Below are 19,603 nucleotides of genomic sequence, written 5' to 3'. Positions count from 1 at the left end.
CCCAACTTAAAAATATAATAAATAACATTATTTAGATATATTAAAAATAAATAAATTACATATAAATATTAATCTACTATCATAAGTTTATAATAGTTTAAAAATTTAAATGTTATTATTCTTTAAATTATTTTTAAAAAAATGTTATATTTTTAGATTATATATATTTTGTCTCTGTATTTTGTGAAAGTTATGCAAAATATTAATTTTAAAAAATAACATGTAAATGTTATATTATATAATTAACAGCGAAACTTTATTTTGTCGCATAAAAAATACTATTTGTTAAAAATAAAGTTTTAGAGTGGATGTCATATTATATAATTAATAGTGAAACTTTGTTTTTCAAATAGAAATTTACATAACTTACATAAAATACAGGATAAAATAAATATATAATTTAGTTTAGGGAGGGAACATAAATTTTTAAAATAGTTTGATGACAATATTTAATTTCTTGAACAAAATTAGAAACATTTTAAGAAAAATTCTACTACCAAAAAACTATATTTTTCTTGTTATAGTATAAGATCTGTTATTTATATTTTATTAAAGAATATTAAAACTATAAATTTACTTTTTTGTGCCAATAGTTTTTTGAATGTGAAAGTTTGGCCAAGTGTACATTTGATTAATTTTTTTGTTTTCTTAAATTAAATAACTTTTATAGCTCATTACTATTTATTTAATGGTTAACATAAAAGTATTAATGCATACGTTAATATAACATATATTAAAACTAGTTATTAAATTGTATTATTATCATCTCACGCAAATAAATAATTGACATTATTATAACTTATAAACAAGTAACGTTTTTTATTAGCAGTTGGAAGACATGCATCAACGAATCAAAATGGTTTAGCTTCAAAGGATACATGTAGTAAATATAAAATTCAAAATCGGATTATATAAGTTTCTAAAATCTCTTCAAAATTATTTATATATCTCTAAATTTTTTAAAGTACTTTTTATACTCAATATTTAAAAAATTTATTAATTTTTTGTCTTGATAATTACTATGCTACTCTCACCATTATACCTTAATAATAATAAAGTTACTGATGATATATTTGTATTACATATTTATATTAAGTATCAACAATAACAAATTTCTTAAAAAATATCAATTTTAATATAGACCAATTCAAAAATTTCAAAAACTTATTTAACCGATATGCAATTTAAAGATTGTTGTCACAAAAGTTCAGGTTCAATCATTATACATTTGTAGTATTATCGAGTCTATGTGTTAGGATCTTATCTTTAAAAGACGTTTTAAAAAGTGAAAAAAAAATAAAAAAAATATTTAAATCGTTTTAGATCTCAATTTCTAAACGATGTGAGATTGATAGCAACTTCAATTATTTTAGTTTTTAATGTACAATAAATTTGATCTTATCCTTGGTGATTTACTGATGCGAATTTTTAAACAATTATGAATAAGAATTGATAAACGGACACCGAATATACCCACAATTCATTGAATGCACTTGTTATTCGTTCATTCCCATTCACAAAATATATATATATATATATATATATATATATATATATATATATATATATATATATATATAAAAAGAGAGAGAAAGACCCTTTTTTTCTGCACTCTATATAACATCAGAAAGGTCAAAACTTTTCACAATCACTCCTTCAAAAGGTTTGTTTCTATGTTCCTCTTCCTTTTGAGTACCTCTCACATGTCCCTTTCTTCTTCTTCTTCTTCTTATGAGTTATCATGAATTCTAGTTCTGTTATTTTTCTTTTTTGTTCTAACTGTGATTGATGAACAGAGTGAAGAAGGTTGAAGGAAGAAGAAAAAAGAAGCAATGGGGTTGGGAAGGTTGATGGTGAGTTTGAAATCAAAGATGAGGAGTTTGAAGATTGCGAAGAAGAGTGAGTATGATAAAGTGGAGAAGAGTGAAAGCATGAGAATGGAGATTAGAAGCAGAAAAGCCAGAAAACTCATTGAACAAACTCTCAAAGTGGCTGATTCACCAAAGTCCAAAACTTTTGCTTTTTGATGATGATGATGATGATGATGATGATTTCTACTCAAACATTTGTTAGTTCTTCTTCAATGTTGTTTTGCCTTCAATTTTGTTTCATGCATCATATGTAGTTTCAATTAGATCTTTGTTTTTGCTTTATGTTTATGCTCTTTCTTTTTCTCTCTCTCTTCTTCTCTCTCTCACTCTTTTCTTTTTATCAAGCACATCAACCAAAAGCTAAAGTTTTTTTATTTTCAATGTTTGGAACAATATGTGTGAGCTTTTTTCATGCCATTTTCTCAGATAAGAATGGAAAACCATACAAGAAAGGGGAAAAAAAAGATAAAATCTAATTTAGGGAAACAAAATCTTATACCTCTTTTTTTCTTTTTTAATTAAAGCAATCCCTTAAAAAATTTAAGGCATTTCTTGTTAAATTTCAAAATACTTGATTAGGGCAATTTTTGTCTTGTTTGGCTCTTCAAAATAATTATTCAGGTCTTATTACGGTTTCAGTATGTTGAAAACATATTGATGTTTTTTAAAAAAAAACAACATGAACAAAAATTATAAATTTAATATTTTTATTATTTTTTATTACTTGTCTCAGTGGTTATTATTATTATTATTATTATTATTATTATTATTATTATTATATTTACTTTAAAATGAAGTATTGGCTGCAAGATTGTTTTTTGACTACAGGATCAGTTTCTAATTTTATTGCCGTTTACACTATTAAAGAAACTTAAACAAAATTAGAAGTTGAATCAAAATTACTGTTTTTTAAAAATATGATTAACAAAAGGGTTTAATAACAGTTTAATTAAAATAAGTAGTTTATTTTATATATTGGGAATACGGGGAAACAATCATAAATCAAATTATTTGTACCTGTTTTACTGTTGGATTAGAATTTGATTCTATTGGGTCTTGGCCAACCCCTGTTGAAGAGATTGACAGGCAGAAAAATAATTGATACCATAATTTATGATTAGTTGATAATTTATTTTGTTAAAAATATATATTTTTAATTAAAATCATAATAAAAATATCTCTTTTTTCTCATCCTTATTATAGGACACATTTTATGAAGAAAAAAAAAGTTGTTCCTTAATTCTATAAGGTGTTTTTATAATTTTACATTTGTTTTCTTTTTATCTTAATTAAATAGTCTGTATATTTGTAGTATATATTAATTATTTTTTTAAAAAAACTTGTTAATGATTTATATTAATTTGATATATAAGTAGCATTTAAAAAACATTATCTAAATCAATTTTTTTCTTATCATGTTATTAATGTCTTATATTTTAATCCAATAAGAAATTTTCTATGAAATAATCAATTTTAGTAAAAAAAAAAATAGGTTAGAAAATGATTTATAGACCAAATTTAAAATTAGAGGCCAATTTTTTTGGTAGTCAAATCTTTAGTAGTGAATATATTAACAAATTTAGATATCAATTCATAATATAAATTATTTTTGTTATCAATTTCAAAATCAATTATAACTTTTATTTATAATAAAAATTATTTTAGATAATAACATTTTTTAAGTTATAAATTGATATTTAAATTAGTCATTAAAATACTTAATTATATTTAATTATTAAAATTAATCATCATTTGACCATCTTCTTTGTAAAGTAATGAGCATAAGCTCGTATTTAATGAAGTTAAATATAAGTAAATTTGAAATATTATTTAGTATTATTATTTCGAAAATATGTGAATATTTAAACCCAAACATTATTTTTAATAAATTTGATTTGAGAGTAATTTTGAAAAAAACAACTATTTCTTTATTGTAGAAAAATAAAAATGATTAATCAACTTACCTTAATATAGTTAATTTTAGTTATAATTGATATTACCAATGTTGTGTCAGCTTTGGAAGATTTGAAGAGGAAAATATAATGCAGCATTAAATAAGTTTGACCAGAAACCGAATTTACTGCATTTGTGGGGAAACTAAAGTCAAGACATTTATATGTAACGGCTACATCATTAGCTAACATTTATTTTTAGATTTTCTACAACCACAATAAATTATAACCTTCCTAATTTTTAAAAAATAAATTTGTTTTTGAAAGATGAAAAAGAAACTCTATTTTCATTCTATGTATCTGTATTTTTACTTTTTTTTATTATATTTTTGAGATCCTATAAATTTCAATATTGAAAAAGGACAAAATTATTTTTATCCTACAAATGATTACTAGTCATGACCAATGTATTACTCCCACTTATTATCCATTACATTTTAATTAAAGCAATAAAAGTCATTTATTGCTTTACAATAACTATGATATTTATATTAATGATTTAATCTCATATTTCTTAATACATGGAAACAAATAAATAATATGACGAAATATAATAATATCATCGAATTAACAAAAAACTTAAATGAAAATATAAAAAAATTGTAAACCCAATATACTTTAAAAAAATAATAAAAATCTATTAAAAATACTTAACTTTATCATGAAATTAAAGCTTGATAAGTTTTTTTGTTATCAGCTTTTATATTTTTTATTATCTTTTTAATATATCATTAATAACGAATGTTTAAAGACGGTAAGAACATCTTTTAAAACAATCTTTAATCAACTTTAATTACCTCTTTAATATGTTTATTATTAATTAGATTATATACTAAATAAAAGTGTCTAACATCTCAAAATTTATATCATAATGTTTTTTGTAACGTCCCATTTAATTATTAAGCGAAATTAAAGGAAAACGTCACACAATATAAATATTGTAGCGTAGTCCTGGTGCCCTTAACGCAACCCCGACAAAATTCGGGTACACCACGATGCCAAGGAAAGCTGAATACGAATACAACGTAGAATGTAGCGTAGAAATACGGAAAGAGATACATGGGCCATAGCCCTAAATAAAACACAAGAAAAACTTCAGCCCAGATGGCTAAGCAGCGGAATCATCATTTGCTTGTTGACCATGAGAACCTCGCCCAACTGCTCCCATCAACCAAGTTGATGATCATCGCAAGGAAAAACGGCCACATACAATACAAACATGTAACGAAACGGGTAAGCTAGAGCCAATCAACATATTCAACATGCAATCAAATATATTTTCCTCATCTCATCCACATAGCAACCAAACATATTATGACTCTTCATTCAATACACTACGACTCGACTCGACTCATCCGGATACGTATAACTCGGTCGGATTCAGCGGATGCTTGCACTTGTGGTGGATACCCCTGCTCGACCCTGAACTGCTCGATCCTGAGCTATGTGATACCAGTGTTACAATGAATCAAAATCTCTCCCACCACAAGGTTAGCCCTTAGTGAGTTTCAGACCTCCTGCTACTCCCACCACAAGAGTCAGTCTGCTCTAAGTGAGACTAACTGGCTCCTCGGAGCGTCAGGATGCAACCTTACCTTGAATCCTTACCTAGTTATACAGATGGGGCACCACCATGAACACCCACTAGTAGGGGCCATGGAATTGCGTCCCGACCATTGAAGCGCGACCCCGGAGGTCTCACCTAGAGACCCCAAGGAATTACACGCTGACACGGACCAACGTTCATAAATCAGCAATAAGAGAATATTGAATTATATTTTTCAATTCCATATCAACCCTTGAAGTTTAATCCTCATATCAATCACATCTCAAATCCATACCTCCGATCATCACCACCCCAATGAGTCTGGGGCCTAGTCTCATGTCAATATCATGTTCCTTTAATTTCAAACCACACATTCTTTTCTCACGCTAAGCCTCATACCAACCCATTCATCCACAATTCATGAATCATGCCAAAAATATACTTCATGCTCCATTACATACATGTTCATCATCATACAATCATACTCAACCAACATGGATCACTCGGGAAGCATTAAACATCCAAATCACAGCACTGTCTCGCCCAGCATCTCGCTCAGGCTGAGGGGTCTCGCTCAGGCGAGACGTGCTCGCTCAGGCGAGCCTCTCCCTCGCCTAGGCGAGAGCGCCAAAAACAAGGGCATGGGCAACACGGGATCTCGCTTAAGCGAGATCCCTCTCGCTTGGGCGAGTTGCCTGCTCGCTCAAAAGTTGAGCGAGCCGCCTGGGCGACTTTTCGCGCAAAAACTTAGGCGAGCTCCCTGTTTCATCTCGCCTAGGCGAGATGGACTCGCTTGGGCGAGATTAACAGGTCTCGCCACTGTTCTTCACTGCGACAGCCATGAAAACGAACCAAACCAGCATACAAAGCATTCTCATACATCAAGCGGAGGATAAAATCATACAAACAGAAATCCACACCATTACAGACCAAAACTACTGGAAAATAAGAGCTCTAACTTCCCGTACCTGGAATAAGCTAGTAAACGACCCAACACGCCCCCAACACCGAACGCACGAGCACAGCAGCTCAAGGAGCGAATGACAGAACTGAAAAGGTAGCGAAACAGAAGCACGATATGGGTTACTTGGGACCCTAGCTGTGAAATGAACGAAGGGAACAATGGAGACGGAAAAGGTTAGCACAGTACTTACATGGAGTAGAGCACCACTTCGAGCTAGTTTGAAGATGGCGAAAAACCTAACCCTAGCAGAGCTCTTTGTGTGAGGGAGGAGGGTTGACGGCTGCTGCGTTTCTGGGAGAATGAAAGTGAGAGTGGGATTAGGGCAGACCTTAGGACCTTATACGTTGGACCGGCCTTAGGCCCACTAACTTTAGGGCAGAAAAGTTAACAGATTTAAATGGGCCTTACATTTTTCAATATATTAATATCTAAAATTTTATAATACATTATTTTTAAAATATGTTGTATATAATTTAATAAATTATGAATATATAAATATAAAGATTATAAATATTCAAGATATACAAATAGTTGAATATTTTATAAAAGAAATATATTAAATACTTAGAATTTATATCTAGATATATGTAAATGAGAAATAATGCTAATCACTTTTGTTCTGTTATAATAATAGAAGAGAAGAAAAGAAAAGTCTGAATTTAAAACAAAATTTTGTGATAAATATTTGAGTTATATTATTCTGGCCACAAATATTTTTGTATAAAACATGGTTTATACATTGTTATATGTCCAAAGTTTATACGAAAATTTTTATAACCATTTTCAATATTATCTATGGATTGTTTGAAGAATAAGAAAGTAAGAAAAATTTAATTAGTATATATATATAATAGTAAAATCACGTAACAATTCGAAATACAACAATAAATGAATGATTTTGCACAATGTCAATCGATGAAAAATATCTTGAATGAGAAATTGGTTACCAATGTGATCAACAATAGTATTAGAAAAATTTTGTTAAAAGGAAACTAGCAATAATCACTGCTTTGGGTACTATAAATAAGATGAAGGGTGAAGATATTAGACAGAAAAAAAAACCAAAATAGAGAAGAGTCCATAATGTAAATTCATCCATTATAAGAAAAGAGAGAGTCATGATACGCAGTAGCAATAAAGAAGAAAAATTTATATATCATCAAAGTCTCAATATAACTTTTGGTATATTTTCCACAATAATTAAGGTATGAGGAGGAAACATCTATCATTTTATCTTTTTACTTTTATGTTTTTATCTTTTCATAATTTTTTTTATTTCTATATTTACCTTAAGTAAGGTGTCCCTAACCTTATTTTAATTTATATTTAGTTCCTGTTCTTATTTATTTATTTATGTTCATCTCAAGTTGTTCACTGGTCCTATTTATTCAATTTATATTTACTTTCATATATTTATTTATATTTATCTCTAATCATGTATTGGTTTTCATTATTTATTTCTATTTATTTTTAGTTATGCATTAATTCTATTTACACAATTATATGGTTTAACATCAAAATAAAATTTATGATAAATAAAGATTTGATTGTTGTAATTGAAGGCATGAGATGAGATGTTCTTGGATTACTTTGTTGGTTATTGTAGATTAATCACTCTATTTAAAGTATTGTCTTCTTTAAAATTTGAAATTTCATTATGATTTTGTACTTAAAAGTCGTCTCAAAAGATATACATTTGATCTCGAATCTTAAACGACTTGAGACCAGTAGGTGTATCGAAACAAGAAATACTATTAACTCTATATTCTTAACCACAAAATGGTACTTTAATTGGTGTTCTAGGGATGCTATTTTATATGTATATAAGAAAAAAAAGGCACTTATATTTTGAAGTTGTTAAAAATATTGAAGGTGAGATTGTTAGTTGCAAAGGAATTGGTGGAGAATAAAGTTGAAGAGAAGTGATGTGGGAAATGGGTGCACGTGAAAGTATTGAAGTGGGGTTGACGAAAGAGGACAAAGAAGGATAAGATAAAAGGTTGAAAAGCATTAATTGTTTGCATATGAAAATGAAACATCAAAGTGGTCACCAACGTGCTTCTCAATGAAAAACGACTTACCACATTTTTTTTTTTCCTTCAAAAACCATCTCCACCTTCCTACATCTTCAAAAACCTCTATGTCTCTAACAAAATTTCTTCACACTATCACCCAAAACATATATTTCAATTTTATCTTTGTTGCTTATATTTGAGTATATAAATACTAAAAATATTTTTTTCTAGTCAATCTTTATTATATATCATAATCTAGTTTTAGGTGTAGTCTTGTTTATGTGCACCCATCATCATTGTTCTGTCAAAAACAAGGAGGGTGAGTGGGCTTGTTTTTATTAAAGTAAATTTTGACTCATCCCATTAAAGAAAAGGCTGACACATAATTTCAGTAGTTTTATTATTTTATATTTTTTTTATTCTAATACACATATATCTTTTAAAAAGTAAAATTAATTGTGTAAATATTTTTTAAGTCACTAATTAATCAGTATGTTTGGAATGTGAATGTAATATGAAATTTTTAGACAGAGTAATAACAATGGTAGAGTCCAAAAACACACACATAATACATCAACCTTTATGTTAAGCCTAGAGCATATAATATATAAGAGCGATTCAATCATCTTAGAATAAGTTTTCTGGTAGTACCAAATATTAGGTTTCCTACATACTAGAGTCTTTAAAAAAATCCTATTCGAGGTCTTTGAAGTATGGTAGAGCAAAAGTCTCACACTCTCTTCTTTTGATTGAATGCTTAAAAACAATAAAACACAATGCTTAAAACATGAACTTTGATAAAATTATGAGTGTATGTAATTTGTTTTGTTTGGCAGACTATAGAAGATCATACAAAGTTTCGCTACATATATGATCAAAGAAAGATGGTGATATGATGATAAGTACAATAAAAGACATTAAGGAGACATGAACTTAAAAAATATTTCTAAAATTTTAATATGTAATGCAAGGAATTTCTTTTTCATCTGGCATCAAGTGATTTATGTCAAGTTTAAGCTTCATTCCAATATTTTTTGGGGTTCGAACTAAAGTTGAAATGTCGGTCAATTTTATCTAACACAAGCTTATGTTAACTCTAGTCAACATATCTCTTTAGTATGGTGTGCACTTTTTAATCACTTTTTGAAGTAAACAAAATTTTCAACCTAGGAAGGTAAGCGTTATCATCTATCAAAGAAGTTGTGTAAAGAAGATAAGAACAATTATTCTTGCATAAAACACATTCGGTGTTTCTAATCATCAAAACTCAACAAACAGTATTAGAAAAAAAAGATGAAATTTAATTGAGTTTAAAGTTGCTCAAATTACAAAAAATGATTTCAACAATCATTTCATGAGCCTATATAAAAACGTTTTTTTTTTCAAGAAATTAATAAGAGATCATTTTAAGTGTTAAAACTGTGCTAATTCTCTCCTTACCCTAAAATTTTTGTAACAACACTATATGTGTTCATCTTTACAAAGTATAATAGAGAGAATCTAAACATTGTATACGTCCAAAGACTTTACCTTCTCTAATGAGCAAAAAGTTGTGATATTTTAATCACACAGACATTGTATTTGTCTTGAACCATGAGTGACTTGTTGAAAGAATAGTTTATTGAGTCAAAAATGACTTGTTGAAAGAATAGTTTATTGAGTTAGAAGTGACTTGTGGAAAGAATACTTGAACATGTCAACCAAGAGTGACCGAGCCAAAATAATACTTGGGTTGAACTAGAAGTGCTATTTGAGTCAGAAGTGACTTGTCCTTGTTAAAGTAATACTTAAATGAGATTTCTAGAAGTGGCTAGAGACCAAAAGAATGTTTTATTATACTTTGCATTGTTAAAATATTTTGTAAAACTTGACTCGTTAGTCAAGAATTAAGCGTAAAATAAAAATAATGAGTATCTTTTTTACCTTAATCTTTTTGTATTGCATGTTATAATTGATAAGTTTATTTGAAGAAAATTAAAAAGTGAATTTACAAAAATATTTGATTGATCATATATTTATTTAGGTATCATCTGATCATACATCTTGCGACAATACAAACTAAAAAAACTGCAAAAATTTAAAACTACAATTCAATCATCTATTTTTTTCTTTTTTTACAAATTATAATATTCACCTTTTTAAATGAAAAACCAATTTTTAATACAAGCAAACTTAACTTTTATATAAAGGTTTAAGAACTTGCTTTAAATAGTATAAACCATATTTAACAAATAAATTTTTATTATTTATATATATATATACTAAAAAATACTTAATCATTGAAATATTTTTAAATCTTTAATTAATTAATTAATATTTTTAATAAAATAAATAAATAAAGACTATTTTTATATATGAAATTATTTTATTATAATTAAAAACTAAAATTTAATTTCTAAATATTAATAACTTATATCAATATATCAAGGCATATTAAGATATATAATGAAAAATTATCAAATGAAAATTAATCTAAAAATATTATATATATAAAAAATAAAACTAATCCAAAGAAGATCATTCGGCCACGATGGCAAAGCGAATAAGGGAGGGATGATCTTAGATTCTTTGGTTCTGACTTGGTAGCCTCACAAATAAGTTTGAAAGCGACAAAAACGATGCACATTCAAACCAAACACAATCCGACATAAAAACACTGACAAACAACAGCAGAAAGAATATACAGAACGCTAATCTTTATCTAACATCCCAATACCTAAAATAAAACATTGCCATGAGAGGAAAAAAAAAAAGTGACATCAAATTCTAATCATTCAAAGGTGAATGCTTGGGATAAAAATGTCAATATGGGATTGTGGAAGTACAAAATTATATTTAATTTAGTTTTAACATTTACATTTTATGATAATTTTTATTGGGAAACAGATGCAATTATATTATTCAAATATTTATTTAAAAAGAAAATTTTAACCCGAAAAATATGATATCAAATTGAAATATTAAATAAACAATTATAATTGCATATATTTTACAAGATAAATTACATGTATTTCAATAATTTAAAATAAAAAAGCATACATATACTTATTTTCCATATTGAGATTAAAATAAGTTCAATATTTCCTATTAATTTTGGAGTGAGCTGAAATTGACATTAGTAACAGAATTTATTAAACTTATAAAAGTAGAATAAAAATTAATCTTTAAATGATGATATTTCTTATTAAATATTTTCTTTTCTAAATTTAAAGGATTGAGTTACTCTTTTCTGAAATCTCATTTGTGTTTTTTTTTTTTCAACAGGACAAGGGAGCAAACGAAAAACACTGAATCTTCTGAATTCAATTTCATAAAAAATGTTGAGATTGCTCTGCATTCATAATGCACAACTAAGGTTTCTGTTCTTATGAGCAGTCCAACTCAATCCAACAAATGGGATAATTGAACAACAAATGGTTCTTTTATACTAACTTATCATAATTTTGAAATCCACCTCTACTTTTCTAAAAGATTTGACTTGACTTCAATATGTACAAAAAATATCCACCATTCTAGATGATTAAGGTTTTAACAGGATTCAAAACATTTATGAATGTATTCTTTGACAATGATGTTTCATATACTTTGATAGTAATACACGCACAATATGCATGTATTTATTTTTCTTGTTTAGTTTGCAATTGGACATAATTATTGGAACCCTGGAATGAATCTCAGACTAAGAACTAGACTGTAGCAAAGGCGCAACCGAATAAAAATAATAAAATAAAATAATCTATTTAAATTAAATTATTTATAAATATTTTATGTGTTTTAAACAACTCCAAAAAGTTATATTATTTTAATAAGTATAGTCATGTAATAATATAATAAATTGAGGAAAATACGCACTCTTATTTATATTTTAAAAATATTATATTTTACTATATTAAAATATTATATTTTTAAAAATATATATAATTTTATAGTTTTTTATAATTTTTATTTTATAATTAGTTAAAAAAAAATAATCATAAATGTAGTATATATTATTTTATAATAATAATAATATTAAAAAATTACGTGATGGATATTTACAAAAATAAAAATCATTTAACTATTTTAAATAAAGAGACATTATTTAATTACTTAATTTATTAAATAAATAATTTTTTGTTTAGTAAAATTTTAAACTATCCAATTATATCCAATTAAAATTGACACAAAAATTACCAAATAATATATTTGCCTACGATAATATAAATTATAATATAAAATAGTTATTTTATTTTCAAAAAACGACAAAAAATGAAAACAAATAACTTTTACGAAGTAAACTTGAAGATGGGATAATTACAACGAAAAAGAACTAAAACTTTAATATTTAAGTTGTCTAAATAACTGTCTTTTTATTTGTCTGAGAAAATGATATATATCATCCACTGAGGAATCACTTCAGGATTCAGAAGTGAACCTCTAGTATTTAGATTTGGTTTCATTTTCTTGTCAAACTGGTTTTTTTTCCATGTCGCTATGATAGAAGATATCATTCCAATTGAGATGATGCATTAACAAATTCAGATTTTAAATTCATTGTGATGTCTTTTTCCTCACTCACCTCATCAACAAACTCGGCTTTGTGGATTGGGTTTAAATATTAGAGGAAATATGACATGTAATTATATATATATAGATATATATAAAGAAGTCAAATCATCTTGATTCGTAGATTGGGTTTAAATATTAGAGGAAAGATGACATGTAATTGTATATATAAAAAAAAATTGTAGTCAAATCATTTTGATTCGATCTTACAAGCATTATTATGAAGTGTTGGTATAAAATCACCGTTTTGACACCTTTTATATTCATTTGACACATTATTTTTTTACTTTTCCATTATAAAAATCATGTCAAATGTATTAACATACTATTAAATAAACGTTACATATATTTTTGAAAGAATTTTAAATTATATTTTCTTAAAAAATTAAACTTTTTGCTTAAATATAAATTTATCGATATAAAAATGAATTTTAATAATATTTTGAATTCGCGTATAATGAATTTGTCCTATCAAAATTTAATTAATAAAGTAGATGTAAGCATTATTTTAAATTTTATTTAGAAAATATTCAGTTGAGAGATTAATTTAATTTTGGAGATCAAAATCATACTTGTTCCAAATATCACATAAGATGTAACTTATTACAATGTAGCTAAAAATTGTCAGCATGAATAAACTTCTCAAAATTACAACATCTCATGAAATGAAAACATACTTGGGTCTCCCAAGAGTTGCACCGGAAAGATGCACACTAATAGTGATTAGTGCGATAAAGCATCCGGAGTTCTTTGCAATGATTGCATGTCCATGGCCGTAGAGGAGGGTCCATGCAATAAGAATGGATTTTTTGAATTTGGCAAATATCACAATTCTCAAGGAGATCCTCAGGTTCCCGACCACGGCAAATTACACAAGCTCCGGTCTGTGTAGACTGTATAAGCAAAAGACAAACCACGGAGTGACAATCATATCAAGATGCTTATAAACTTTCAGTGACAATATACGAAACAAATCAATGCATACATGTATATGTATATCAAATGTGGGACCTAATCTCAAAATTTGTGATTAGAAAATGTGTTAAAAAAGTGTTCCTAATTTTTTCAATTATCATAAAAATCACAGAATAAAATCAAGTCATTTCATATATATTTTCTTCTGGCTTCTTATAGGTGGTGTGCATTACAGTATATTGAACATGCTCATGGACATTGGTGGGAATCATAGTCTGCCTAATAAAGGACAAATAGAAATCTAACATTACAAAATCATGGATATCATAAGGCTGACAGTGAGAATGTTGGTTTGTTACACAAATAACAATCCTTAATAAGTAAGACAATACTATTAAAATGATCAAAATGTTGGGTGGGGTAGAGTCCACACATAAAAGCATTCCAACTTAACTAGTAAAACAAAAGTTGCCAGCTCATGTGATATTGTTTTTTTAGGCCAAATAAATCCTACTCGCTCTCACTATATGGTTGAAACAACCAATTAAACTGCCACTTATTTATGCGCAGTCCAAATTAAGCAAAGAGCATAGAAGAAACATTAAGTTGCAGTAGAATCTATGACAGGCTTTCAGTGAATACCAGTCAATATTTTTAAAGATGTCAATATTGTAAGGAATGTATACAAGCCAACACTGTTGCTGTATAATCAATAACCTAACAACCACTCATTCCAAATTTTTACCCTATGTTGGGCCACTTCTTTCCTCTTCCTCTATTTTTTAAAATAATCTAGAATAGTTTTTTAACCGTACAAGCAGAAAGATTATTTTTAAAATTTGAACCCATGACCTCTAGGTAGCAATCTAACAGCTGAGTTAAGGCTCGTCCGTGTTATGTGATTTCAACTAATATGGGAAAAAAAAATAAAAAATAACACCCAAAAGAGATAACAGCTAATATAGCTTAAGAATGAACATACCTCAAAGGTAGTATGCGATAATCCTTGATCCATGGGGATAACAATTTCTGAGGCTGAATTGTTACAGGGGATTGTCTGGGAGTATACTTTTTGATCCGTGATGGCTGCATGCTCGACTTTCTTAATCATCAGAAAACTTTGTTTGCACAGAGGGCAAGTTGATTCTTTTCTTATTGAAGTCTATAAATATTGAAAAACAAATGAGAAATGAAAGAGAAAACCAAATAATATTAAGACAAATCTAACGAGGTTGACTTAATCCATCTTAATCTTTAAATAGTACATTTTAGAATCACCATCAATTCAAACGAGTGCATTCGTAAGAGAGCCTGGACAAAATTGATAAATATACTTGGGTAAATATTTAGTTCACTACAATACTTTAGTACAATAAAAAAAATTACAATCTCAGTACATAAACTATAATTTCGTTAATTTTATTTGAACTCCATTAATTGTTGAGGTAATTGAATACGTTAACATGAAGTCTTATCCTTTGCTTTTTTAATCTTTAATTCCTTCAAAGTTAATTTCATATTAACATTAATTTTCCCTTTGATATACACACGAAACAATTACTAAAGACCAAACACACTCAATTGTACTAACCATTGAATAAATTCAAATAAAACTGACAAAGTTAAAATTCTTGTACTAAGACTTTAGTTTTTTACTTATTAAACTAAATAAAATATAATAATACTTGTTGCATTGAATCGACTATTTACCCAATATGCTTTCACAAGGATTTCACTTAAGAAAATAAAGCAAAACAATGAGGTGGAGCCTCAAATTCTAAATGATAAAGAGAAGCATAAATTGAATGAAAGTTAAATTATATAGTTTAGTTAGGATTAGGAAAACAGAGACCAACTTTGAAATCTAGTCAAAAGAAAATGGCATGCTACAGAGATTATGATCATCAATTAATAGGCTTTTATTCGTAAAAATGGCAAATAAATGAAAAGGCATACCCTAAGATCAACCCAACTCTGGATGCATGGATAACAAAATCGATGTCCACACGGCAGAATTCCCCGTGTTGTGCTGAAATCTGTGAAACATATAACACATGACATCTCTGTTGAAGTAGGTAAGCCAGCACCATTATCAACCTGATCACCGTCGCTGAATTTTTCATCATCACTAGAACATAAATCTATTGACGTTTGCGGCACACGTACGGCATCTTCTACAAACAATGTTGAACTTCTACGAGTAGATATATGAACTGAATCTTTGATCTGTTCAATATCATCTGAACCACCATTGATAATACTACTTTCAGTTCTTAATCCAGCATTAGGTCCTTCACTATTTTGTAGAATAATGTTACTATTAACACCACCAGAAAGGCTAGATGTCGCTTCAGCGTCTGTTTGTAGTCTATCCGCTTTAAAAAGGTGGTCATCTGGGCTAAAATCCAAAATTGAAGGAGCCAACACCACATCATCAACAAGATTTCTCTAAGTCTTCTTCCTTTACGAGAAGGTCCAGCTAGAGTACTGACTCCCTTACCGTTACAAATGTTCCTTTTTCCTTTCCTTGACAGTCTAGACGAATATGAAGTTGATTCATCATGCTTAAAAAAATAGGGAATGCAGAGAAAAGAGAAGAAATTAGCAGGCATTCCGAAAGAACAAATAATGCTGTATTCAAGAGGATAGGAAAGTAATGCAAGTATTTTATAAAGCACCAACAATGAAGAAATGATTGAGAGATGCAGAAAAAAGTCCATCCAGACAAACAGCTAGTTTATCCTGCTACATATTTTGAATTATCGTTCAGCCTACATGTAATCTATGATATACATACCTACGGCATGCTTTTTCTTTAATTGACCATTTTGTAGAAGGCAAACCACATATGTTGCATGAAGCAAGTAGTCATATTTATTAAAGTTTGTAGATGAATAATACTGGCTACAAATTTTAAAATAATCCTTTGATGCAAAAGATATCAGAAAAGTCACCACTAAACTTTGACGATGACTCAAATCTAAAAAGAAAACAATCCTCCCATCCCCGTCACAGAACCAAGGTGGTACCTTTAGTTTTTAATTTATCAAGGCATAACAAAGAAGTGCAATAAGAAACCTTGCCTGATGCCATAAAAAATACATATAGATTTAAATGGAACACCTAGATGTGCAAGTGAAGTTTTTGTCTATAGTTAATGATCAACTCTTAAAACGGGTGTTAATGACTCCAGATATCACATTGTGAAAGTTGTGACCCATTCTAAATTCAGGCAACAAAATTATGAATCAGAACTTGCATCAAAACACACAGAATGTACATCATAAAGATTAACAATGTCCAAGAGGTGAACACAGAGAGTCCAGAGTTTAATTTACCTTTTTCATTAAACAAGAATCTTCCAAAACATAAGCTATTGAAATTCCAGAACCGAAGTTAGGATTTTGCCTTTCAGTCCCAGTATCATGTAACTCGTCACTGACGAATTTTTTCTTTGTCAACCTACTGGCCCGAGCAGTGAGTGGAACTTCCAGTAACAATCGCCCTACTTCATGTCCACTGAAAATAATAATGATAATAAGTGAACTTAAGAAAAAATATTCCACAAATGTCAGATTATACGAGAAGACCCAAAATAAGCTCCTATATAACCAGACAATGCACCCAAGATTTTCAAACCTAATAATCAACTACCATATAATAAAACCGATTATCCCAAACTAAACTAGAAGCAAACTCCTGAGTCCACAAGAAAGACGCCCATTATAAAACATCATATATGGTAGATAGAAAATCATAACTATTAATAACCAACTTACAATAAAGTTGTAGTATAGCACTAATGCCATGTTAAATGTTAAATGTCAACGTTACTTTCCTTCAGGTTTAAGTTGTTGGGTTGTGATTTAGGAATGCGAATAACTTCATATACAGTAACTTTCAATGTACGCCATACACAATCCAAAGCAAAAATTGCCATATCAAACTGATCAGCTCATGTTTTTTTAACGCTCATTCTAATTCCAAGAGCATGATGATGATGACATTGGATGCTGAGTAGAACAACCAATCATCATAAGTTATTTTCTTTCATTAACTCTGAAAAAATCCATTACACTTGGTATAATTCTTCCCTAAGGAGGGGAAAGAAAAGAAATTCACCTCTGCAAGGTATAAGAATCTTCTGGAACACGCCTCCCTTCCTTTATGCAGTCCACAATCCATTGGTGGTTCACTACCGGTATTTTAAACTTCATCGCAATATCGTATTTCTTTCCTTCAAATTTCCAGCACACCTGATCAATCACAAAAACAATCAATCATAAAACAGTTCTTCAATGGAAGCTTGCAATAACCTGTTCATTCATTCCAAAACTCTCTTCTTCCGCCTAAATTCTCACACAATTCTCTTTCCCTTTCAACACAGAAACAGAACATATACCTTCCTAAGTCACAACCTGGACATAACCTAAATTCACCACCGAATTAAGCTCTCTGTCTCATTCACTCAATCAACACACAAAACTCTTCGATTGAATTACCAAATTCAACATTCCGCACCAAAATTCTCCATCGAGTTAAGTTTCTCACTCTCTCACTCACATACACAAACACTCCAGATGCATTATCAAAATCCACCATCAAATTAATCTCTATAATCTCTAAATATATATCTGTCTGTCTATCTCTCCCAACAAAGAATTATTTTCTCTACCTCTCTCAATTAAGTTCCTTTAAGCTTTCTCATTATCTCTCGGTTATCTGAACCTCTCTCAATTTAGTTATCTGTCTCAGTTAAACATTCTCTTTACCCCTCTCAATCGTGCTCTCTCATTCTCTCCCACGAACAAATTAGAAAAAGAAAAAACTAACCAGATGCGTTATCGATTTCGACATTGTGCCGACGTAACTGGCGCCGGCATGTGAAATCAGCTTGATGAGATCGAACCGCTCGGACCCGTGGTAACCGCTAACCGTTGCCACCACGCTTTCCATGCCGTGAACCGGAGAATTTGCAACTTCAGCTCAATAAATAATAAAACAGCATCAGATTCAATAACAAAAAAACAAAAGCAAAAGTATAACAAGCAGAAATCGTGTTGAATGAAACCCTAGCACGAAGGTTATCCTCAGAATGATTCAACTCGTAATGTTTATGAGAAAAAAAAAAAAAAAAAAGCAGAAAAACTGTGACTATTTTCTTATTGACGCAAAACGTTCCGATCGAAATTCTAAGGGAGAGAGAGACCGTGAGATAGACGAGGAAGTTGAAAGGGTTCTTCTGCTTCCATGACACTTCTCTTCAGGGTTCAGAGTGATGATGACCGAAAACGTCTGGCGGTAAATGCAAATTGAATTTTCGATATCAAAATCAAAACCGAGGGAGGAGATTTTATTATTTGGAGTATATATGTTTTCATTTTCTTTCATTATAAATGTGTGTATTTTGTTTTTTTATTTACATTTTTAAATTTAAATTCATTGTGAGTGACCTTCATGAAACAAGTGAGATTTTATATAATATTTTAATTCCTCCAAAAATTTGCTGTCATTATTTTCCTTTTTTGAGAGTTCATTTTAATCTAATATATTAATACTTATATTAGAGATTTAAGGGGAAAAAATCAGGAATTTAGTTTAAAGTAAAATATTATGATATTATATTATACATTTAGCATTTCATGGAGATAAATTTTACAAGGTAAAAGGTAAAAATTCTGAAAAAAAAGGAAAACTTATAAGTCTTTAGTTTTTATTTCATTAAAAAAATTAATTTCTCTAAATCTCTTTTTCGTTTTAATACTTTTGTATATTAAAAGATAATTTTTTATTTT

At 28.8% G+C, this 19,603-nt stretch overlaps 1 pseudogene; it reads right to left on the bottom strand.

Annotated features, from left to right (window-relative positions):
* Positions 1-13,465: 13,465 nt before the first annotated feature.
* On the bottom strand, positions 13,466-19,154 carry LOC114181291 (annotated as a pseudogene).
* Positions 19,155-19,603: the final 449 nt, after the last annotated feature.

The sequence above is a fragment of the Vigna unguiculata genome, chromosome 4, assembly GCF_004118075.2.
Source record: "Vigna unguiculata cultivar IT97K-499-35 chromosome 4, ASM411807v1, whole genome shotgun sequence".
NCBI classification, from domain to species: Eukaryota; Viridiplantae; Streptophyta; class Magnoliopsida; order Fabales; family Fabaceae; genus Vigna; species Vigna unguiculata.
The sequence above is the reverse complement of the archived record's forward strand: the minus strand, read 5'-3'. Positions and strand labels throughout refer to the sequence as shown.